Here is a 25,602-nt window from a genome sequence, read left to right on the forward strand (position 1 = left end):
TGTTTCTTTTGTGTCTTTTTTAGCATCAGAATATTAGTGACTTTCTACAAAAGTTCATAAATGGCCATAGTTTGCTGACATCATAACAAAAATGTTTGCAAATTCCTCTCTGGAACTTCTGATCCAAGGATTTTTTAAACCATGAATAAGTATGTTTGTTTATTAGAGGGTTTTTTTTTTTAATTTAAGGGGCTTTTTTCTATAGTCATCTTCTATTGTAGAGGTATGATCAACAATTAAATACTGATTTTTCCAAAGACATGATCTCTGAGCATATTGTTTGTTTTCTCTCCTTTTACCTTTGTCTTTTTCTTCCTACTCTGTCTTCTTTTCCACTTATAGAAACAAATGAAAATCTCTCCCAGAAGTCTGTGGTAAAATAAAATCGGGATAATATTATATCGTTCACTTTGAAAAGTTGAAAACAGCTCACTTGAGAAAGGAATCAAGGAAGGAAGAGTGACACAGTGAGTGGAGGTGAGTTGGGAGTCCAGAGGACTAGATTATTGATCTTCTAGTAATGGTTGTCATATTAAACAAGTGTGTGCTATCCATTCATTCTTTCTGATTTTACTAAATGCTGTGATTAATATGTGCCATGCTCTGCACTAAGAGCTATGACTACATGCAAGGTGGACTAGACAGGGTGATGTCTGTGGTCACATGGGTTACATTCTTGTGGGAGAACCTTCAAACACATACCAGTGAATGTGATCAGTGCTTTGTATAGGGAGACCAAGGGCCTGTGGGAAGCTATGGTAAGGGCACTTGACCCATATGAGGAGTTAAGGAAGGCTTTTTTAAGGAAAAGACAATTTGCTTGGAAATTGAGTAATAAGGAAAAATCTCGGTCAACTTGGGCAGAGAAAGAGTATTCCAAAACTAAGAGAGCAGAAGACCTCAGGTTGGGGACTGAGTAGGTTCAATATGGGTGTTTCATAGATCAGGTGTTTAGCATGAGGTCAGAGAAGCAAGGGGACAATGTGGTAGGGGTTAGATAGGGAAGGTAAGAGTGAGGAAACAGGCAAGAAGGCTGTTATGAAGAAGGGCAGAGGAAACTGAGTTGGGAAACACAGAAGGACTCTTGGTCAGTGCCAAGGGGACAGTTAGGTGAGAACATGAAGATGATGGGCATTCTTGATCTTGATAATTTGGATAGGTAAAAAGATCACATCCAAGAAAGCACATGACACTCTTCTGTGTCTCTAACATTCTCTATTTCTGTTTGATTTCACAAGCATAGGAAAGAATCCAAAACAACCATTAAAAAGCAGCAACAAAGAAAGTACAAGTACCTTGTGACTAATAACTCAGCTTTGTGAAATTTGTCCTTGAGTTTTGGTACCAAGTTTTCACTACCTGCAAAAACAGTGAGATTTCTGAAAACCACCAATAATTTAGTGGTTCTTGGAATTAAAGAATGATAGAATTGAAAAGATCATGAACAAAAAGTTGAAATTGGGTATTTTTAGGTGCCTATTCTTTCACAATATTAAGCCAGTCATAGATCAATGTGTTACTACATTTTGGTAATTATAAAGAAGAGCAAGAAAGGAAAAAATGTGTACCCTCTTGTGCTATCATTTTGGAGTATCCTTCTGGAATATGTCTTTGATAAAATAGATATACTTGTGCTTTATATGCATACTTCTGAGTTTATTTCTCTTAACATCACATTTAGATTTCCATGGTATTACAAATCCTTTATAATATCTTAATGACCGTATAATCTGCCATAAAGTACATAAATGAAAATTAACCATTTCCCTAAAAATCTGTGCATTTAGGTTAAGTTATGATAAACAGTTTTGGTTAATACTATTTAATTGGTTGATTGAGGTAATAAGTAATTTATATTAAGCATTGTGCTAAGTGCTGTGTATACAATAATTGATAAGAAACAAAAATTGTATCTTGGACTCCCAGGACTGTTGTCTTCTTCTCATAAAACCCTTTCTGTATTTAGGATGATTCTTTTTGGTTTTTTTTAAGATTTTATTCATTTATTTGACAAAGAGAGAGAGAGAGCACACAAGCAGGGGAGTGGGAGAGGGAGAAGCAGGCTCCCCGCTGAGCAAGGAGCCTAATGCAGGGCTCAATCCCAGGACCCTGGGATCGTGACGTGAGCTGAAGGCAGACACTTAACTGACTGAGCCACCCAGGCGCCCCAAAGATGATTCTTAAGACAGATTTTCAAATGTGGAAAAAAAAATATGAACATATTAAAGGCTGTTGATTTCTTCAGAGTCCTACCAATTCACAATCCTTTCAGATTCTTTTAATTATGACATATAACTAACTGAAACTAAGATAAGTTTAAAAAAACAATGTGGTGGTGGGGAGATGGGGACATTGATAGAGGCTCAAATGACTGAGTAATGATCAGACAGTGTTGGCTTTGGGCATTGAGAGACCTTGTGGCTCAAACAGGAGCTTCGGGGCTCAGTATCCTTCTATTGCACAGCTAGGATGTTTTCTGTTACAGCTTCACGCAGGCAGGCTCCATCCACTTGGGAATACTGGTATTCCAGGTTTCATCCTCCTCATTTCAAGTGTAGCAACAAGAGAGCTAGTTTCCCATTTCAGTAGTTTTAGCAAATATCTCACAATTGACTTTCCGTGGAGTGGCTTGGTCCTTACTAATCCTGGAACAGATCACTGTGCCATATGATGGTATATGCTGATCAACAAGGCCTGGATATCATGCCTCACTCAAAAGACATGACTGCGCATCTGAAAGAAGTTGTTTCATGATGGAAATAAGGCTGCTTGCATCCGAAGAAGACGAGATGGGTACTGGGAGTGCACACATGATATCCACTGAAACTGGAATTATCATGTGTTACGCAGATGAGAAAACAGAAGCACTAAGAGGTGAAGCAACTCAATGTCAACCTGCTAATTAGGCACAGAGCTGAGAATCAGGCCCAAAACCATGTATTCATACTTCAAAGCTATTCACATTCGACCATACTACTTCCTTTCATGATCAACACATAACCAAGTATCTATCACACATAAGGTTATGCTCTTTAAAGTACCTTAAACTTTAGTTGGAAGACACAATTAACCGCATGCTAAGTGACAAAAATACATAAATAGAAGGAAATGAGTCAGTGGCCCCAGGGAAGTATAGGAAACCCCCCCTTAAAATGAGGTAGCAGACTGGGGCAAACCAAAAATTATACTGTCTTTGCTGTGATGAGCACATATTTTTTTTGCAGGGAGAAGGCTCTGTTATGCCTCCAAAAATGCCTCTGAGAAGGTCTCAGTGCCCTTCTGACACCATGCTGAGTGTGTGGCTCCAGCAGCCACGTGTGCACCATGTCACTATGAACCCCATGCGTAAGCTGTGCTCTACACTCAATGTTTTTTCCCCTCAAAATGTGTATGTTAAGGCCAAATCCCCAATGTGATGGTATTTGGAGGTGGGACTTTTGGGAGGTAATTAGCCATGAGAGTGGAGCCCTTGTTAATGAGATTAGTGCTCTTATAAGAAGAGACACAATGGAGATCATCTGTCTCTCTCCACCATGAGAGGACACAACAAAGAAGTGGCAGTCTGCAAGCCAGGAGGAGATTCACCAGAACCCCACCATGCTGGCACTCTGATCTTGGACTTCCAGCCTCCTCACCTGTGAGAATTAAATGTCTTTTGTTTACACTAACAAAAGTCTATGATATTCTGTTCTACTGGCCCGAGAAGACTAAAACGGGTAGATTTGGTCAGAAGTGGATGCCTCATCTGAACTGGGCCAGTTGTGTTCTCTCTCATAGGAACTTGGACAGAGCAATTCAAGACAGTCCTACAATCTCAGCAAGAAACCAGAACTCACTTGGCTGGTCCAATGCGCAGTTTGATGCCCAGAAAAGAAGCAAGATCAAAAGAATACCTGGTCCTAGAGAGATTTCTAGATTTCTGTTGGCTTCTCAGTTTGAGGTTCTAGCTCTTTTGAGTTCAGCCTGCTACATCAATCCCCATTCTTTACTGGATTTTTTCAACTCAGTTTCTAATATTTGCTTCAAAGAGGAAATACTGAATATGATATTGGTCTTTACACTCATCTTTCAGTTGCTGTGAGTTAAATCCTAATATTACCTTGTTTTCCTTCACACATTTCAAAATCCTAGGGTAAATCTTGTTTCTGGGAAGTTCTGTTGACATAGATTTCTGCTTTCATTCTCCTATAAGCTCCAGGAAATTGACAGAATAAATAATTTTGTTTAGGGTGTAAGCTTTTTTTTTTTTTAGTGTAATTAACACATAATTGTGCATTAGTTTCAGGTGTACAAGGTAGTGATTCTACAAGTTTAAACATTATGCTGTGCTCACCACAAGTGTAGCTACTATCTATCCTGTTACATTGCTATTACAGTATCACTGACTATATTCCTTACATCTTGCCTTTTATTCCCATGACGTATTCATTTCATAACTAGAGGCCTGTGTCTCCCACTCCCCTTCATCCATTTTACCCATCCCCCCACTCCCCTCCCCTCTGGCAACCATCAGTTTGTTCTCTGTGTTTATAAGACTGGATCTGATTTTGTTTGTTTATTCATGTTTTCTTTTGTTTAAATTCCATATATGCATGAATCAAATGGCATTTGTCTTTCTCAGTAAACTTATTTCACTTAACATAATACCCTCCAGGTCCATCCATACTGTCAACAAATGGCATAATCTCATCCTTTTTTAAAGATTTGTAGTATCGTGTGTGTGTGTATGTGTGTGTATCACTCTTCCTTAACCATTCACCTATTGATGGACATATTTAGGTTGCTTCCATATCCTGGCTGTTGTAGCAGGTATGCTGCAGTAAGTATAGGAGTGGATATATCCTTTCAAATTAATGTTTTCCCTTTGGATGAATACCCATTAATGGAATTATTGGATCATATGGTATTTCTGTTTTTCAATTTTTGAGGAAACTTCCTACTATTTTCCATAGTGGCTATACCAATTTATATCCCACCAACAGTGTATTGGGGGGGGGGTGTTCTCCACATCTTTGCCAACACTTGTTATTTCCTGTCTTTTTGATTTTGCTGTTGTGATAGGTGTGATATCGCATATGTGATATCTCATTGTAGTTTTGATTTGTATTTCCCTGGTGATGAATGATGTTGAGCATCTTCTCATGTATAGCCATCTGTATGTCTTCTTTGGAAAAATGTCTGTTTGGGTCCTCTGCCCATTTTTAATCAGATTATTTATTATTATTATTATTATTATTATTATTATTATTATTATTAGGTGTTGGGTTGTATAAGTTCTCTATGTATTTTGGATATTAGCCCTTTACCAAATGTATCATTTGCAAATATTTTCTTTCATTAAGTAGGTTGTCTTTTTGTTTCATTGATGGTTTCCTTTGCGGTGCAGAAGCTTTTTATTTTGGTATAATCTCAATAATTTAATTTTGCTTTTATTTCCCTTGCCTTAGGAGACATAGAAAAAATGTTGCTACAGTCAATGTCAGAATAATTACTGCCTGTGTTCTAGGCTTTTAATGATTTTGGGTCTCATATTTAGGTCTTTAACCTATTTTGACTGTATTTTTGTACATGATGCTACAAAGTGGTCCAGTTTCACTCTTTTACATGTAGCTGTGCAGTTTTCCAAGCACCACTGATTGAAGAGACTGTCTTTTCCTCACTGTATATCATGTCATAGATTAATTAACCATATAAGCATGGATTTATTTCTGGGCTCTCTATTCTATTCCACTGATCTATGTGTCAGTTTTTATGCCAGTACCATACTGTTTGAGTATTTCCACTTTGTTATATATCTTAAAATCTGGAATTGTGATACCTCCAGCTTTGTTTTAGATTTTTTTGGTTACTTGGTCTTTTGTGATTCCATACAAATTTTAGTATTATTTGTTCTAGTTTTGTAAAACATCCTGTTGGTATTTTGATAAGGATTGCATTGAATCTGTAGATTACTTTGGATAATATGGACATTTTAACAATATTTGTACTTCCAATCCATGAGTATGGGATATCTTTCCATTTGTTTGTGTCACCTTCAGTTTCTTTCATCAGTGTTTTAGAGTTTTGAGAGTGAATTCATTTATTACTTCTAGTAGGTTTGGCTGGAGTTTTTATGGTTTTCTGTATATAATATCATGTCATCCATAAATAGTGAGTTTAACTACTTCTTTACCATTATGGATGTATCTAACTACTTTTCCTTGTCTGACTGCTGTAGCTAGGACTTCTAGTACTTTATTGAATAGAAGTGGTGGGAGTGAATATCCTTGTCTTGTTCCTTATCTTAGAGAAAAAGTCCTCAGTTTTTCTCCATTGATTAAGATGTTAGCTGTGGGTTTTTCATATGTGGTTTTTACTATATTGAGGTATGTTCCCTCTAAACCCATTTTGTTGAGAGTTTTTATCATGAATTAATGTTGAAGGTTATCAAATGCATTTTCTGCATTTATTGAGATGATACATGGTTTCTATCCTTCATTTTATTGATGTGGTATAGCACATTGATTGATTTGCAAATATTGAACCATCCTTGAATCTCCAGAATAAATCTCACTTGATTATGGTAAATGATCCTTTTAATGCATTGTTGGATGCAGTTTGCTAATATTTTGTTGAGGATTTTTGTCACAGGGATATTGGCCTGTAGTTTTCTTTTTTTGTGATGTCTTCATCCGATTTTCATATTAAGGTAATGCTGGCCTTGTAGAATATATTTAGAAGCTTTTCTTCCACTTCTAGTTTTTGGAATAATTTGGAGAAAATGGATATTAACTCTTTAAATGTTTAGTGGAATTCACTTGTGAAGCCATTTGGTCCTGGACTTTTATTTTTTGGTAGTTTTTTGATTACTGATTCAATTTCATTACTAATAACCTGTCTGTTCAGATTTTCTATTGCTTAAGGAAGCAATATTTGTTTGGAAGATTGTATGCTTCTAGAAAGTTATCCATGTCTTCTAGGTTGTCCATTTGTGGACATATCATTCTTCATAGAGTCTCTTATAAACCTTTGTATTTCTGTGGTGTTATTTGTTACTTCTTTCTCATTTCTGATTTTATTTATTTAGGTCTTTATCTTTTCTTTAAAAATTATTTTTTAGTTTCAGATGTAGAATTTAGTGATTTATCAGTTGCATATAACCCCAATGCTCATTACATCAAGTGCCCTCCTTAATGTATCTTTTTTTGTTGACGAGTCTGGCTAAGGGTTTATCAGTTTTATTTATCTTTCAAAGAACCAGCTCTTGGTTTCGTTGATTTTTTTTTTTTGTCTCTATGTCATTTATTTCTGTTTGATCTTTATTTCCTTCCTTTTATTCACCTAGGCTTTGACCTTCTTTTTCTAGTTCCTTTCGGTATGAGGTTAGATTGTTTGAGTTTTTTGTTTCTTGAGGTAGGCGTGTATCGCTGTATATTTTCCTTTTAGATCTGCTTTTGTTGCTACCCAGAGATTTTGGACCATTGTGTTTTCATTTTTATTTGCTTACATCTATTTTTTTATTTCTTGTTTGGTTGCTTTGTTGAACCATTAGTTATTTAGTATCATGCTATTCAGCCTCCATGTGTTCGTGTGTTTTTCAGTTATTCCCCTGTGATTTATTTTTAGTTTTATATCGTTGTGGTCAGAAAAGATGCATGGTATGATTTCAGTCTCATATTTATTGAGGCTTGTTTTGTGGCCTAATGTGTTTTCTGTTGTTTGTGGATGGACTATTCTATAAACTTCTATTATGTCCATCTAGTCTAATGTGTCATTCAAAGATACTGTTTCCATATTGATTTTCTGCCTGGATGATCTATCCATTGATGTAAGTGGGGTGTTAAATTTTCTGCTATTGTATTACTGTCTATTTCTCTCTTTATTTTCATTAATATTCACTGTATGTATTTAGATAATTGTATTATCCTTTTGCTGTAATGATCTCTTTATTATCATATAAACTCTTCTTTGTCTCTCATTACAGTCTTTGTTTTAAAGTCTATTTTGTCTGATATATGCATTGCTGTGCCAGCTTTATTTTTCTTTTTGCTTCCATTTGCATGGTGACTATTTTTCCATCCCTTCACTTTCTCTGTGTATGTGTCCTAAGGTCTGAGGTGAGGTTTCTATAGGCAACACACAGATGGGTCTTGTTTATTTACCCATTCTGCCACCCTGTGTCTGCTGATTGGAGCGTTTTCACCATTTACATTTAAAGTAATTACTGATAGGTATGTACTTATTGCCATTTTGTTATTTGTTTTCTGGTTGTTTTTGTAGTTCTTTTCTGTTCCTTTCTTCTCTTGTTTTCTTTGCAATTGATGAGTTTCTGTAATGTTATGTTTGGCTTCTTTTCTCTTTGTTTCTTGTGGATCTTTTATAGGTTTGGGGTTTGTAGTTACCATAAGGTTCTTACATAACATCCTAAGTATATAGTTGATGGTCATTTAAATTCTGTATTAAATTGATCGTCATTTAAATTCAAACATATTTTAAAGGAATTTCTTTCTTTCTCTCTCTCTTTCCTCCCTCTTATGTGTTTTATATATATTCTGTCATATTTTACATCTTTTTGTTCATAATTTTTTATGTCTAAATATGGCCATTTCTTTTCCTCTTAAAGAAGTTCCTTTAGGATGTGAGGGCGATCTGGCTGTGACATTGATCACCCCATTGATCGCCAGGGTTGATCCCACTGATCTGGCTGGCTAGGCGGGTGTCCCTTCCTCCCTCACCACTCCACGTGCGTCCCTCCCGAAGCTGCGCACTCAGTCGAAGAGGACGACCTTCCCTGATAGAGAAGGACCGTTCTTCGGTCAAGGGTATACAAGTAGCTGCGCTCCCCTGCTAGAACCTCCAAACAAGCTCTCAAAGAAGTTCCTTTAACATTTCTTGTAAGGGTGTTTTAGTGATGATAAACTTCTTTGAGTTTTGTCTGCGACACTCTTTCTCTCTCTTTCAAATCTGAATGATAATCTTGCCAGGTAGAGTGTTTTTGATTGTAGGTTTCTTCCTTTCAGCACTTTGAATATATCATGCCACTGTCTTCTGGCTTGCTAAATTTCTGCTGAAAAAAATTGACTGATAGCATTATAGATTTTCTCTTATAGCTAACTCTTTACTTCTCTCTCACTGCTTTTTAAAATTCTCTCTTTATCTTTAAATTTGACATTGTAATTATTATGTGTCTTGGCATCGACCTCCTTGGGTCATCTTGGTTGGAACTCTCTGTGCTTCTTGGACCTGGATGTCTATTTCCTTCTCTAGGCTAAGGAAGTTTTCATGTATTATCTATTTAAATAAGTTTTCTGCCCCTTTCTCTCTTTTCTTCTTTTGGGACCCCTATAATACAAGTGTTTGTTTATTTGATGTTGTTCAGGAGATCCCTCAGTCTACGCACATTAAAATTTTTTTTCTCTTTTTGCTGTTGAACTTGGGTGTTTTCCATTATCCCGTCTTCCAGATAACGGATACATTCTTCTGCATCCACTAGTCTACTCTTGATTCCCTGTAGTGTGATTTTTATTTCAGTTATTATATTTTTCAACTCTAATTGGATCTTTTTTGTATTTTTTATTCTTTACTGAAGCTCTTACTGAGCTCTTCTACTCTTATCTCCAGCCCAGTGTGCATTTTTATGATTATTACTTCAAATTCTTTATCTGGCATATTGCTTATCTCCATTTCATTTAGTTCTTTTACAGAGGTTTTGTCTTGCTCTTTTGTAGCATTTTCCTCTGTCTCCACGTTTTGTTTGACTTTCTGTGTCTGTTTCTGTGGATTAGGCAGAACAGCTGCTTCTCCTAAATTTGAAGGACTGGTCTTATGTGTGGTCATCTCCAGTGTAAACTGTGTGTGGTTGATGACTTTTGCTGGTTGGCTATAGCTGTGGTTGGCATGGTTGGGGGTCCGAGGGCTCTCCACTCAGTGAGCATCCTGTCAAGACAGCTAAAGTGGTTGCAGACCAGGGTGTCCTATGGTTCTATGTGTTGATGGCACTCTGGCAGGATAGCTGAAGCTGATATGGTATAAGCTAGGGTGCTCCAGGATGCTCTGTGCAGGGGTGCCCTGGTAGGGCAACTGGAGCTGAGATGGTGTGAAGCCCAGAGGTCCCTAGGCTCTGTGTACAGAGTGTGTCTTGACAGGAGAGTTGAAACTAAAATGGGTTAAGCCGGGGTGGGTGGGGAATGCCAGGACTCACAGACAGTGGGCACCTTGTCAGGATAGTTGAAGCTGAAATGGAGTTAAACTGGGGTATTCCAGGACTCTCTGCACAGAGGGTGCCCTGAAGGGGTGACTGGAGCCAATGTAGAGTACAGACTGGGAGGTCCCGAGGTTCTCTATGCAGGTGGTGCCCTGGAAGGACAGCTAAAACTAAAATGGGCACAGGCCAGTGTGGTTCCTCAGCTCTCCGAGCAAAATATACCCTGAGAGGACAGCTGAAGCTGAATTGGGTCCAAGCCAGGGTGTACCAAGGTGCTCAGGGAATGGGGTGCCCCAGCCAGGCTAATGGTTCTGAGGCTGGTATGGGCAGGTGTGTTCCAGAGCACTTTGCCTAGGAGGTTACCTGGTAGTGTAGCTGAAACATGAAGGCATGGGCTGGGGGTTTCCAAGGCACACCCTGGCAGGGTGGCTGGCTCTGAAGCAAACTTCAACTGAGAGGTTCTGGAGTGCTCTGCACTGAGGAGGTGGTGTGGGGGGTGGGCTGGCAAACCATCTGAAGCCAAAGTGGTGTAGGTCTGGAGTGTTCTTGTTGGTTTGCACCAGTGTGACCCTGGCATAGAGGCTGGAGCGGGGCTAACCAGGGGTGTCCTGGTGTGCCCTGCCTTGTGATCATCTTGGTGGGATGGTTGGAGCTGGAGTGGGCCAGCGGCCCAGGGCTCACTGATGCAGCAGGGTGGCTGGGGCACCTGGACTGTACAGTGGTCTGTGCTTTCAAGGTGGGAGGAGTTGGGGCATAGACTGTGTGGGGGTGGGCAGAGAAAAAAGAAAAGGAGAAAGAAAAAAAAAGGAGAAAAGAAGGAAAAAAAAGGAAAAGAAACAAACAAAAACCCACTCTTTTTTTCCCAGGGCTCACTGAGGCAGCAGGCCAGTTATGGTTATCAAACCAGACTCTGCTCTGCTTTCTGTGCTTTTATTTATTTATTTTTATTATTTTTTTAATAATAATTTTTTATTATGTTATGTTAGTCACCATACAGTACATCCCTAGTTTTTGATGTAAAGTTCCATGATTCATTACTTGCATATAACACCCAGTGCACCATGCAATACGTGCCCTCCACCAGCCTATCTCTGTGCTTTTAAAGTGACAAGGCCAGGGAGACTTAAACCTGTTATGACCACCACGAGTTCCCCCACCTCCTCTGGTGTTCCCTAGGGTTCTGGTGTTGTCTCTTTTATGAGCTAGTTGCTCTTTTAAACCATGGTTTTTCTCGTGTGCCCAATGCAGAGGGATCTGCCCCTCCGAACGATCCCTCCTCACTGCCCTTGGCAGCGCCAGGATGGGTTTCCTTTGTTACCGTGGCTCTGCCTCTTATCTGTGCTCTTGCCGTTCTCTCTGTCCTTTGTTGGTCAGTAGCTGTTCACTTGGCCCTCAGTTTTTCTTCAGGACAAATTGTTCTATTAATAGGTATAATTTGGTGTGTTCGGTGGAGAAGGTGAATTCAGGGTCTTCTTAGGCCACCATCTTGGCCAGAACCCTAAATTATTTTGAAAAGAAAAAAATAAGTTTCAGATAGATTGTATATGGTTTTTTGAAAAGAAAAAAATAAGTTTCAGATAGATTGTATATGTCCTAAAAGAAGGAATCTCTTTTTCAAGGTTTGTAAAGTTTTGCTTAAGTTCCTAAAAGAAGGTGCAGTCCGTTGCTCATAAATAGTAATGCACAGTTGTGTTTTGAAGGAATTTTGCGTAAGTATTTTACACAAACGGGTCTCCCAATATCATAAATATCTATAATTACTTAGGTACTCCTCTTCTATATCAAACAACCACATACAACCACAGCAATATTGCTGTTGCCCAGGGAAAATCCTGGAACAGTGCTGAGTTGCTCAATCAGAGGCAGGTCATTAGGGTTTTTTCCCCCCTTTTCTCTTTTCTTTAAAAAGCCACAGGTTAAAAGAGCAACTCACATATATAAAAGAGCAGCACTAGAACTCCACCAAATGGCTGTGGAACCTGCTGGAACACTCTCTGGGTGGGAAGGGCTTACAGACACAGCCGACACTCCCCTCCACAGTCTACCCTCCAACCCCCCCCATGTTGAAATTAGTTGGAAGCGCTGTATCTGTATGTGGGGTACATGCAGTCTCGGAAAAATTACATCCAGTGTGCCCATACTCTTCCCACCAAACTTGGTTTAAGAGTCAGATTGATTTAAATAAGTATCAAGGATACTTTGAACAAAAAATCCCAGGAAGGAAGCCAGGAGGATGTAAGTGATGGGGGAGGAAGCATCAGTGAATCTTTACTTTGGTGGAGAAAGTAGAGGGGCTGGTGAGTCTACTGCATGATGGATAGAGTCACCTCTTCTCCCAGTGCCTGCCTACCGCTACTCCCCCAACTTTCCGCAGTGGAGAGTGAAAAGGGAAATGGAAAATGTGTATTTGTTTACCTGTTCATGAGGCAAATATTTATTGCTAGTCACAGCACGAGGCAAGTGGGATTGCAGTTGTAAAAAATGCTTCCCTGGTTTTGCAAATCTTTCTGGTAGAGGAAGATGCAGATGCTTGCACAGGGAATAATGACATGCAGGAGAAGGGGAAAGTATAACCCAGGAAGCAGAGAAGTTTTCCTGCAGAAAATCACATCTCTTCAGGGACAATTCACAAGAAAAATAGAGAAGAATGAAGAATGGCCCAAGCAGAAGGAAGTGTGTGCCCAAAGGTCAGAGGCCAGAGAGATGTAGGCAGGAGGTGAGTCTGAACGTTACCCACTATGGCCAGAGCTAAAGTGCAAGGTGAGCAGTCCTAAGAAATGGGGCTGTCGGGAAAAGCCAGAACCAAGTAATAAAGGGTAGTGAGGAGTGTTGTATGCTATACTAACAAGATTGACTTTATAGGAGGGAGTGGGCGAGGGCAGTGACATAACCAGTATGTATTTTAGAAAGCTAGCTCTCATAGTAGTACACAGAAGACACTGAAATGAGAAAAACTCAAAGCAGAGAGACTGGAGACTAGGTAAGAGTTTATAGATATTAGTCCAGGCTGAAATCTATCGAGGCCGGAGCTGGACTGTGGTGGAGGGAGAGCAGAGTGGATGGAGTCGTGTCAGAGACTGTGGAAGCAAGCACTTTATACACCTGAAATGCAAGCCTTCTGAGCAATCAGCCTGAAGGTGACTGCATGTCTCTTTCAGTATCCCTCCCTGTTACCAAACAGGAAAAGATGCCACTAGGTCTTAGCAGAGTCATGTTTTCTTTTTCCCTTCTTCCTCCCTAGAAGAGCCATGATTTGTTCAGGGAGGCCCAGTGCCCAAAAGGCTTCTTCTGGTGGGTTTCCTTGAAGCCAGTATGGGTGTGATACAGGTACATTCTGGCTAAGTCTACTGGGGGTAGGGAAAATGAGAAAAAGAAGCAGATCCCACTGCCACCTGCTTGCTTCCTTCGCTCTGGCCCTTCCTTGGTGTCTGTAAAGCACATTCATCGCCTGGAGGTGGAGCCGCCACCTTATGTCCGTGGAAACAAAAACCAAATCCCTCCCAACAAGGATGGCGCAGAAAGAAGAAAAGGGAAACAGAGTCACTGATAACTTCATGGAACTGCCTCATGAGCTCTGTTTCCCTCCAGGGCTCCTCTTGGGTGAGAAAAATCAGCGTTGTTTGATGAGGTCCCTGCAGTTGCTTCCCTTCCATTCTGCTGAAAGCAGTCTTAAGGAAACCAGCAGCTTTCTTTGCCATTTGACAGACCCCTCTGGTATTCCTTTTTATTTTCCTTTTTTATGGAAGTAGTAAAATGAGCACTCTTTAAACGGACAAATTAGCTGCCACCTCAGTTTTCCAAGCTGGTTTTTCTAGGCAGACCTTTGTGAGATAAACATTCAGGGTGATACCCTCAAGGTTATCCATGAAGCTGGGATAATGTATCTCCGAAACAATTTATAGAAGTATTTGGTTCCTTTTCAGAGCTTGGGCCATTTACAATTTCAAAGCCACAAAGGGAGAATTACACAGAATTTGATTTATTCAGGTTAATAGACTCATTTCTGTGGAATAATAGGGAAGAAAAAAGGAAAATAAGACATAACTCATCAATTAAATTTGACCTGTTCTTCAATCACCTAGACAGGCTGTCTGTGTCAGAGACCTTGTCTTATCTTTGTTGTATTACAGACATTGCATGAAGCCTCTGGCCCAGCATCTACCTAATCCCTGTATAAAACGGTAGCCTATTCCCTCACTCATTTATCTGTGCTTTCAGTAAACACTTAGTAATTGCCTGTACTGATTGCCAGCTTTGTACTGGCTGTTAGAAATCAAGGATGAACAAAACTCCTTTCCCTGATTTCAAGAAAGGGACAGCAAGCCAGGTGGGGGGGACATTTAACAAGCAACCTATGATAGAGGCCCCTACACAATGCGGTGGGGCAGGGAACAGAGGTGGGGAGTTCTAACTGGACATTAACCAAGTGTCCACAGAGGACGTGGCCCCTAAAGCAGACTTGAGTCTCCACCAGTCTTCGCCAGGGGAACAGGGAAGTGAAAGCAGGGTCACCACAGGCATGTAGCAGGAAATGGCACATGAGGTCACAAGCAGTTACCAAAGGGGAATCTCAGGAGGGGAAGCTGCTTGGACAGGCAAGAGAAACCATGGACACACTGGAAGCAGGGAGATGATCAAATCCAAATCTGGGCTTTAGAAAGAGCATTCTAGAAATGTTGACACGGAGAGAGTCATGAAGTCTCTCGCTAGACAAAGAGAGAAGATTTCTTTTGCCATCCAAGTTTGAGATAATGAGACCCTAAAATTCCTAGGGTAGAAGTTATGTACCTGAAGATGGGAGAGCAATTTTTTTTTTTAAATATGAAGAGTATAAATGAAGAAAACATAGCTACAGATAGGAAACAGGAAATAAGAAAAAGGGTATTCTAAGGAAAATCCCCCAATTTCCCTTTAAATGACTAGGCTAATTGTGATTCCACTCTCTGAAAGGAGTAGGTTTGGGGGAGAAAGGTTTTCAGTCTGGTTTTAGATTGAGCATCAATGTGGGCTTGTGGAAGGATAGGTTTTGGAGGACAACAGAGTTGAAGAGTTGAATACCAACCCCAGATCTGCCACTGGCCCTTCCTCTGCCCATCACGTCTCTGAGCCATGACCCCACCTATAGAACGGGCATCATAATTCCTTCCTTGTAGAGCCACTTTGTCCAACGCTATATGTAGGATGCCTAGCGGTGTATCACTCCCTTGGAACTGTTACCACTAACGTGACAGCGAAGTCCCTGTGTAACATCCCGGTGACGTTCTTCAGGGCTTGTTGAAGCTGTACATTAGTACATACATGTTGGTGTGTAGTCGGTACCAAATGAGCATTTGCTAAATTTAAGTGAATCTAACAATAAGAGAGACGCGGTGAAGGGCAGGGAAGGATGGACGTGTTCAGCAGGGGTGAGAGGAAAGAAAACATCTATGTATAAATTGCTTTGTGTTGGGCAAATTTATGTGCATTAGCTCATTTCATTCTCATTTGACCCTAGTGAAGTATGTGCTTCTGTCTCCGATTTAACTGATAAGGAAATTGAAATTGAGGAATATTAAGCAGCGCTCTCAAGGCCATGCATGAAGTCAGCAAATCCTTCTTAGGAATGGAACCCATACTGACAGCAACGCCAAGCCCGTGTCATTACACTAGCACTTGCTTGCCCCACCCTCGCCTTTCTGCCCCGCGTGCCACCAGACACTGTGAGGGGGAAAGCTACACAAACAACAATTTGCCACGTGCAGGGCACGTGGTCAGGGTGAAGCAGTAAAACAGGCCTGCGGCCGAGCTCACCCTTTCGAGGGCAAACATAATTTTTAGAAGGCCTAGGAAGGTTGTATTGTTTTTCAGGGAAATAAATCAAGACTTTAAAACACCTGGCGTTTTCTTCATACCATAATAAATACCCTTTAGACGCTGCGTGTGTCTCTCCTGCTGAGGGAATTCAGCCTTGGGTCCTCGTGCTGCAGCAGGAACAGTGAGTGATGCACGCTGCCCACTGCTCCATGCACCACATTTATCAAGGGAGCTCTGGTTTTTCTCACACCGTTTATAATTACTGAATTTTTACGTTTTTACCTGTATGACATCATGGACTGGTAAATGGCAGCAACCATTAACCTTCCTTTAAAAGACAGAGAAGCCAAGCAGTCACTGTCCAAGGACGTGCAAATATTCCATCACCTGCCCTCACCGTGAGGATCTCTGTAAAAGGCCAATTTGCAGTGACTCGAGTGCACGTGATTCACGTGGGAAATTTGTACCAAGGGAGCCCTTTCCCAATGACTCTGATCCAGTTAGTCTTGGGCGAAGACCATGAATTTGCCTTTTTAACATCTGTCCACACATCCTAAGACAGGTCTTCCACAGACCACGTGTTGAAAAACACTGATCTACAATAATCTCGTATCTCCGTTAAGTTTCACAGAAAGCTAACTTTCCGGGAACTTTAGTTTTTAATTTTTCTCTCTGTCTGTGTAACCCTAAACAACATAGTCAGCCTCCTTAGCCTCTGTCTCTTCATCTGTAAATGCTAAGCGTTGCCCACACAAAATCTGGCTCTTCCTTACTTCTCAGTGTTTATGAGCAAAAACATGTAGCACTTGTGCATTGCATTTAGTTTATCGTGCATTTCTCAAATGCAGTATTATTTTCAATCACAACCAGAAATAAGCAAACTGTCAAATAGGTCCTCTTTTCCCAGGACACACATAGGAAAGTGGGTCTTACAGTCTTAGGAACAGCTGGTAAGGGCAAGACCTCACTTAAACCTGGATCTTCTGACTTCAAATCCAATTCTCAGTTTGCTGCATACTCTGTCACCAGAAGCTTTTCTCGAAATTCTTACCCCATATGTTTTTAACTAAGAAGCTAAGGCATGTAGAGTTCTCCCAGTGGCCCAGGAAGCTTTGGTCAAGCTCAGGGGGAACTCTGGAATGTTTTCTCTCTTCTTCATAGTAAACCACCTAACTTCTACAGAATGTTCTGGAGACCTTGTCAGGTTTATTGTTTGGGCATCTGGGGACCCACTCTTAGACCAAAGTATAACCGCTGCTCTAATTCCAATCAATCTCTGACCAAGACACAACTTGAATGTGGACTCCCATGACAGGATAAATATAAAGGTTTTCCTGGCCAGAAGCACACTTATTTTTAATTTGATTTAGAATCCCAGAGATTACATTTGACTAAAACATTGCCACGATCTTCTTTACCTGCCTTGTAAATCACAAAAATGTAAAGAGTACCTCTCTATGATTTATACTACACTCACTTAATTTTGGAGGTGGTTTTATAGATACAGAAGTGTTTATTAACAATCCTGTTCTTATACTTTATGTGTTGAGAAACCACACTTCCCAGTCCTTTTAACTTTTACAAATCTGAACACTAAAGGAAGAGCATGTGCTAGGGGATATGGATATAAAAGGGAACTGCTGTTTTATTAGAAGAATTTTCTTGTCCCAAGCTTGTTCTTACACAACTGAAATAGAGAATAAAAGAGAGCTTTAACAGAGAAAGAACAGTCAGCCATAATTTTAAAAAATAAGCAAATTAAATAAACTAGAAGTAGCTCCTCTGTTTGATAAAAAGCAAGAATCTCTCCGTGGGGTATTCCCTTTTATGTTTTATAACAGACTAGACCAAGAAAGATTTAATTTAAAAGTTACTAGCTAAGTCCAACCAAGGAGAGCAAAAAACTATACCCAAGCAAAAATCATTGTATCATTAGATTTTAAAACTTTGGCCAAAGTAGAATTGTGGGCAGGTTTCTATAAGCTGTTTAAAATAAATCAGAAGTGATTTTAAAACTTCACAAGGCAAATAAGGAGAAATAAGAAACAGAGGGCATTTTCTAAAATTTAGTTCCCAGATCATAGTGCAAAATCCAGAATGATTAAATAAAACTTACATAAACACACAAGCACTCACACAAGATGCACTGTCTACAGGCCTGATGAATGGATAAATCTATTTAAAAAGAAGATATGCTACACATACATCTGACATATATTGTACACAGTTTTCATTGTGTTCAGTAAATTTCTAAGAACAAAATCGAAAGCAAAACCTCTCTGTTTAACGAAAATCCATATTTTTATAGTACTTGATCCAAGAATACCTTTTGTATGCTCTAACCTCAAACTACATAATCTCTAACAAAATACAAACTTGGTTTATTTCTGTTTAATTAATGTTAAGTTTGTTTTAAAAAATAAATCCTCTTCCTCCTCTTTCAGGAAACCCCATATTAATTATCAACATTCACAACACATATTTAATGTGTCTCTCTTTCTCCAATAAAACACCTGTTCAAGAAAATTCTGTTCTCACTTTTTTCTTCAACGACAGGAATAAATGCCCATGGTAGTTTGGCTGTTTATTTTCTTTTTCCAACCCTGTCCATTTTCTGTCATTCTTTACCTTCTTCTGTGCCCTCAGAGATAAGCACTATAAGACTGCGTGAACCAGGTTCCTTTACTGGCTAGCTCTGGTTGGCGCACACAACTGGAGGCACCCCTGCAAAAGTCCAGGGGGCAGGAAAGCTGCTCCCTCCATGCTTTGTTCTCTCCTGCTCTGGCCCCTATTTCATGGTTTCATTTTTTTTTTTTTTTTTTGGATTCTGAGGAAATGAATTCTTCCACTTCTCCCTTTTTCCTGGAGTCATAAAAGCTTCCATTGCTTCAAGGATTGCCCTTCCTCTATGTGATAAGGAGACAATGGGGGAATTCGGCCAGGTGCTGAAGTGTATCTCTTCCAACTCCATTCTGAACCTGGAAAGAACAAATACAGTGTTTCCTCGGGCTCACAGAACCCACTGTATGATGGCTTCTGCCCCAAACTGCACTTGCCACCTGACTTCCAAAGTAACCAGTATCTTCCCACCCCTTACAACTGGTGGACGTTGGTGATGCATTGATCATCAGGGATTAATGTAAACTCAAAGCCAGTGTCGAGAAACTCTTGGCAAATCTGGCTATTTACTACTTCCCAGTTCTCAGTTACCCTGGTAAATGTCTATTGTCTCTCTAGTGAAGGGATAGAAGAAAATGTAAGGCATATATTTGAGGTGTGTTGTGGGATCCCTCCTCTAAGGGAGACCTGTTTCTCCTATGATCAATAGACTCTAGATTCATGAACTGGCACAATGCTAGGAAGTGGGTGAAAGGTTGTGAATTACCACTGTGATGATCCTTGTGGATTTCTGTCCACCATGTTGGATTCTTGGTGGATGATTTAGATCAAGCAATATCTACTAGATTCCCTGCTGAATATTATCTGCTCCAGCAAGTCATAAGGCTGAGCACAAACTTCAGCATTCCATTACTAAACAGAAAAGCTCTATATGAGACACTCCCAAGCGGGTCCAGAAAAGAAGCGAAAATTGCATGTGCAGCTCTCCCAGTCCTCCTCCTGCTGCTTTGTGGTCTTTTCCTCAGCTCACATCTGAAACTTGGTGGAAAATTCCTCAGTTTGACTAGTTATCTGAAGAAGAAAATAATTGAGGCAGAGCTGAGTAGGGTTGTTTGTTTGTTTGGGGTGGATTTGCATAAATTATTAGGTGGAAGTGATGTATTATATCATAGCTCATTCAAAAATATCCTTGACAGATGGCAGTGAAATGAAATTTTCCCGATAGGAATAAGTTGGGGCATCTATCTGGCTGTCCGCATTATTTTGTAGGAGAAATAATTTGAGGTACGAGTTTACACCAAATAATGAATGTTAGATAATGATATGGCCAGTTGAAAAGGATCAGATTGGTGACAAGGTGATCAGTCTTTCAACCGGGTATTGTGGTGTGTCTCTTGGAATGGGCACATAGTATATAAGACATCTGTGTGTTATATCAATGCCTAATAAGGGAAATTCACTGTAGAGGATCCCAATAGTCAGATGACCAAGGAAACTCATTTTGTAGATATCTGGTAACCTCTCTCTCTCTCTAGCCAGAGCAATGATGCTCAATGAAGGCTATAAATAGGCTCAACAACATAAAATTCCCCTCTTCGTGGCTGATATGGATACAGCCATTGATGGTACTGAGTGCATCGACAGCAGATGTCAACACTGAGCCATCAGGATGGCACCTTCTTTGGAGTGATCTGGAAAGGCTGGTTACTATCTAGCCATCTGGTGGCAAATTAATTACACTGGCTTCCTTCCATTACGGAAGGGCAGCAATTTGTCCTCGTGGGAATAGGTACATATCACAGAGATTTGTTTTCTTGTCTGCAGGGCTTCTACTAGCATCTTGACCCCTTTAAAGAATTCCCCATTGTGCTACTCCATGCAACATTGTTCTGACTGAGGAATTCAGAAAATGTTTGCTTCCTGTCCCACAACCTTGGACATGAAAGTTTTAGGGGTACTAATCCCAAGAGAGAAAACCTTCCACAAGAGATAAAGCCATAGTTCCATTGATGTAGAAGCTAAGATTGCTTTCTGGCCATTTTAAACTCTTCTTACTACTGAACAAATGAGCAGAGATTGATCCTTATTTGTAACAGGAAGTTGGCTGCTACTGTGCAAAATGGGTAGGGAGTTCTATGGCTGGATTCCAAGGTGTTCTTTGGAATAACTCTTAATATTTCCTTGATCATTAATAATACTCAATGGAGAGCTGTGACAAAACAAAATAGAACCTACAAATTCAGGGACATGGGTTGAAAAAAATTCCTTTGAGCTGCAAAATCAGATCAAAACTTAGCCTTGAGGCAAGGATCCAATCAAGGCTAAAGCTGTTTATTCCCATTATTAAAAGCCTTTGAATGGATTAGGGTAGCACACAGTTAATCCTTTCAATTGAATGAAATAGCTCAGGGAAAAGAGATTAAAGGTATGTATCTCCCACCTCAGCCTGATTGGCCCAAGGCTTGTAATTAAGTTGAGACAGAGAAAGCATGGGGCAGGAAGCAAATATTGTAAATCTAAGAAATATGTCTAGAAAGAATTCTGGATGTGGCTGTTGGCACATGTAACTGACTGAGGCAAACATTTTAAAAACTGCTAGGATTTTAAGAGAGTGTACTGTGGGAGAAATCATGAGCATGGATGAAATAATCTATGCCTGTCCAAGAATTAAAATGACCCTTGGTCCTAACTTTCTGGGAGGCTGGGCAGCCCATTGAGGAAGTTGCTCAGCCTCCAGTGAGGACATAGCATCACAGTCTCACTTCCAATTCAGATGTGACCGAGAAGGATAATTAAAAAATAAACAATCAGAAGAGTAGCCAAGTGCCAGTGGAGAAAAGTTAGGCAGAGCAGGGGATCCTTCTAGGAACCAGAATTACAGTCTAAACAACACTCTCCACTCTTCCAGCCTAAGGGTCCCTGTGACATTTCTAGCACTGTAACAGGATTTCTTTTCCTTCGGTGCCCATGGTTCCTGATAACGCCGTTTCGAAGAATAAAGAGGCAGACCAGCCGAAGAGTGGTGGCCAGCAAAGCCAAGTTTATTGAGAGTAAAGTATAGATAGTACAAAGCTCCCAAACAGGAAGGGAACCCTAAGGGGTTGCCACCAGAGTTTCTAAGTCTAGAGGTTTATATGGGCTTGTTGGCGGGCTTTGGGGCTTTTTTAATCTGATTAACTCTCCCTATGCCTGTCATCCAATCAGGTTTTTGTCATCAGTCTATCACATGGGAAAGGGGGGGGGCCTCCTTCCGGCGTGGTGTAAAATCCTTTTAAGGATCGTTTCCTCTTGGGGGGGGGGTGGCCTTGTTCCTGCCTGCCTTTCTTCCAACTACCCCTCATCAGCATGATTTCAGAATTTCTACAGATATTGACTTCACTGTTTCCCATTTATTACCTTTCCTGGTGATAATAGCGATCTGTCCCTGTACTACCATTGCATATGGGGTTGGCAGTTGGGGGTTTGGTGCTGATTGATGACTTGTCTGTGCATAGATCTCCAGATGAGGAAAAGACATGGCAGGACACTTAGCATCCCTGGGAGATCATGGACATTGAAGTAGAGCTGTGACTTGATGAGACTTTACTTGGGAAGTGAGTCAGTATATGTTTCAGAGGGAGAGGAACTCAAATATTTAGTGACCAGAGGGCAGACTATTAAAGTGATTACTGCTGTTCACTGAGTATTTTATTTTCCTCTCTTTCGGACACACGGTTCACATTATACTTCCTGGCCAACTTGAAGTTGCTTTGATGAGTGAAACATAAACTGAATTCTATCATTTCAGGTTGGAAACTCTTACTTAGTGCACAATTTGCTGTGCCCTCTCTTTTTCTCTCTTATAATTACCAGCAACACTCTCTACAGTAAATGTTCTATTGTCCTGAGTAAGAGCAGTACTGAAGGGAGGCTCAGCTTACCCACAATGGACACGTGGCATGAGAGAGAAATAAATCATTTTTTTAAGCCTCCAAGGTTTAAAGCTATTTATGATGATAATGATGATGATGATTAGCTAGAACATTCTTTCATTTATTTTTTTCCAAATAAATTGCTAGAACAGAAAAAAAACAGAAAGAATCGTTATTAGACCAGAAACAACAGAGTCTGTTTTCATTCACCACATAATTTCTCACTCTTTCTAGTTTCTCACCTCTTCTTTTTCCATTGAGAATCCTATAAGAGGCACTTTCTTATTTCAAACATCAATTCCTTTAATAATGTTATTACTGATTATTCTTAATCTAATAGCTTCTACTTAACTTTCTACCCTGGCCACGTTGACATTAGTCATGTAATATGCTTCTATATGTAAGTCATTTCTTAAACATAATGAAACTCAAACCTTTGAAAGAAGACTAAAATCGGGTTTGAACAATCCTGTGGGGGAAATGCATGCTTCGCCAATCAAATCAACTTATTAAGTTATCAACGTTAAGACAGCGTGCAGGGTGGATGGATGTCTTACACGTGAATTTCTTCAGTCAACTTACTGAAGGCTCTGAAAAGAAAGACCATCGTTACAGTATCCTATCTTATTGCCAAGAACAAAGAGTTCTAGGACCTTCTTTATTCATAATCATCATTCTCCTCTAACTAAACCCTGGTGCATCTTTGAAAATAAATCTCTCCCCGTCCTTTTTTTCCTTCTTTTCACAACCAATGAATTTAATGCAACTGTAAGTAGGAGCAGAAAGCCTTCAAACACGTGAGCAAATTACAAAAAGCACACCACCATGGACTTGATTTCCCTACTTCTTCAGAGACGAGGAAATGGAAGATACCAGATCAATGAAACATCCTCTGCTGTTTTTAATGGATGAGGAGGTTCTGGGGCAAATTCTGGGGGGCCTTTGAATCTGTGCTTTGCAGTCCCTTCTCCATCCCGATGTGGCAGGTTGAGGAATAACAAGAGTCCCTTGCTGTTAAGTGTGGAAAACCAGCCAGAGAGCTGCAGAGACCTCCCTACAGCTAGAGCTGGCTCTGGGCAGTCACTTCTGGAAAGGCTGAGTTAGTGGTTCCAGTTCTTCTGTGTGTCAGAATGTCCTGGGGAACTTTGCAAAGAAGCAGATTATTTGATCTGTCATTAGACTGGATAAGTAAGAAATTTTAATTGACAAGCTCTCTAGCTGATTGTTAGCAGGTAGCCAGGCTTATACTGATGTTTGGGGATGGGTGCTTTAGTAGACACTGGAGTTCATTCAGTACTTTCTAATTTGGGAGTGGGTTCTTGTCAACTGCCTTATCCACATTTCCTTAGCTTCCTCCTTACCCTGCGCAACTTAGAGGCATAATTAAGGCCAATTTTCAAGATGTCAGTATACAAACATGCCAAAATGCCTATAAACTTAGTTTTCCATTTTGAAGTTCTACTATGAGCATGATGCTAATTAAACATACAGATTTTATTTTATAAACTGCATTTACACTAACTTATAGCCATGAGAACTTTCTCTTTATTCAAGGGCAAGGAAGCATGTGCCCTGTGAAAATCTCAGTTCACCCCACAGTCTCAGACAACATCTCTGGGCATAGCTTCTTTTCTTCTGGTATGAGCCAGCAGAGTCCTTTCGTCACACTATATTTTGTCCCCTTAAACTGACATTTGTTTTATGCTTCTATAACATTATTGTTCATATCTTCTGTAACCTGACATTAGCCTTTAATTTCAACTTGCCATTATCAGGTAGTCCATTGTTTTTAGTTTGCAATGTTTCTCACTTTTCTAGAAGACACTTCTGTGAGAGGTAGGTTATTATTATCAGATGGTTGAGATTTCTCCCAAGAACTTTAGCAGGATAGTACTCTAGTCAAATTTATGTTAGCTAATATACAAATACCTCCATGGGTTAATGATCTGTAATGTTTTCCAACATTCAAGATACATTTAAAATTTGTTATAGTTTTTATAATATCACAATGTTAACATTATTTTCATTCAACTTAAGTTCTTCAGGAGGAGGGGAAGCCCTATAATCATCTATAAACTGAATTATTTTCTTGTCTGTTATCTCACAGGGGTACAATTGGAACAAATTCAAACAAGCAGATTCGAGAAGGTCAGTAGGAATATTTTTGTCTTACTCCCACTTTTCCGTAGTAATGCCCTCTTCTGTCTAGGCCTGGTGCTCAAATGCTGACTCAGGTTGTGGTCTGAAAACAGATTATGGCGTTAGCCCTCTTGGGCTTCCTTGTGTTTTAATAATGAATTCAAAAGACTAGGTAACTTTGAGAACTAAGAGCCTAAAACCATCTCATTGGAAAGCAATTCCTGCCCTTACTATGACTGTCTCTCCTTAACAAAGAGGACTCTGATGAAGGCTGTATACTCTCCATCCTCTCTAAAAGCCTAAGGTGCATTTTCTCTTCTTGGATGCTTACGCTGCAAGCCTCAGAAGGTTAAAGAGTCACATGATTTTAGTTCATAAACCTCTGAATGCAATTAAATTGCAGCATCTATCAGGAAAAAAAAGATAGTCAAGAGACATTTATGCCACCCTTTAATGTATTAAGTTGTTAAAGCATATAAAAATAATATTTCAACTAATGCCATTTGCAGTGTCAGGACACAGAAATATAGAAAGAGTTCATAATTTTATACTTAATTAATGTGCAGTAATAGGCAGGTTTCTCCATAATTGAAGGACAGCCTGTGCTAAGAACTGAGACTTTCAACATGCTTTGGGTCATAAGCTTGAATAGCCTTGCTCTGATTAGTATAAAACATACCTGCTAATGCCTTTTTTAAAAATTTTACACAGATATGGGTGGCTTAACAGAGTATATAAATGTCAGGGAAGTCCTTTGGTTATGAACAATGAGTCACAAAATGGTTATGGATGTCATAAGTTATTTATTATGGTTCTGGGGCATTTTGAAACTGTGATCATTAACATAATATGGTTGTGAATCATTTTGGTTTCTGTGTCTGAGGAATTAAATGGAAAAATGCCATCAAAGCACTTGTCAATTTCATGCTTGACTACGTAAAGGAATCTTACATAAAA

The 25,602-nt window shown here is 39.8% G+C and overlaps 1 long non-coding RNA gene across 1 annotated transcript in view; it reads left to right on the forward strand.

Moving 5' to 3' along the window:
- The window catches only part of LOC123802603 (uncharacterized), a 263,437-nt gene that overhangs the window by 46,946 nt on the left and 190,889 nt on the right, over positions 1-25,602 (forward strand). Inside the window, exons 4-5 of the long non-coding RNA XR_006782583.2 lie at positions 343-477; positions 24,614-24,654. This is a non-coding gene — a long non-coding RNA (uncharacterized LOC123802603). The remainder of the gene's footprint in view (positions 1-342; positions 478-24,613; positions 24,655-25,602) is intronic.

The sequence above is a fragment of the Ursus americanus genome, chromosome 27 (assembly GCF_024610735.1).
Source record: "Ursus americanus isolate L20-20 chromosome 27, mUrsAme1.1.p, whole genome shotgun sequence".
In the NCBI taxonomy this organism is placed as follows: Eukaryota; Metazoa; Chordata; class Mammalia; order Carnivora; family Ursidae; genus Ursus; species Ursus americanus.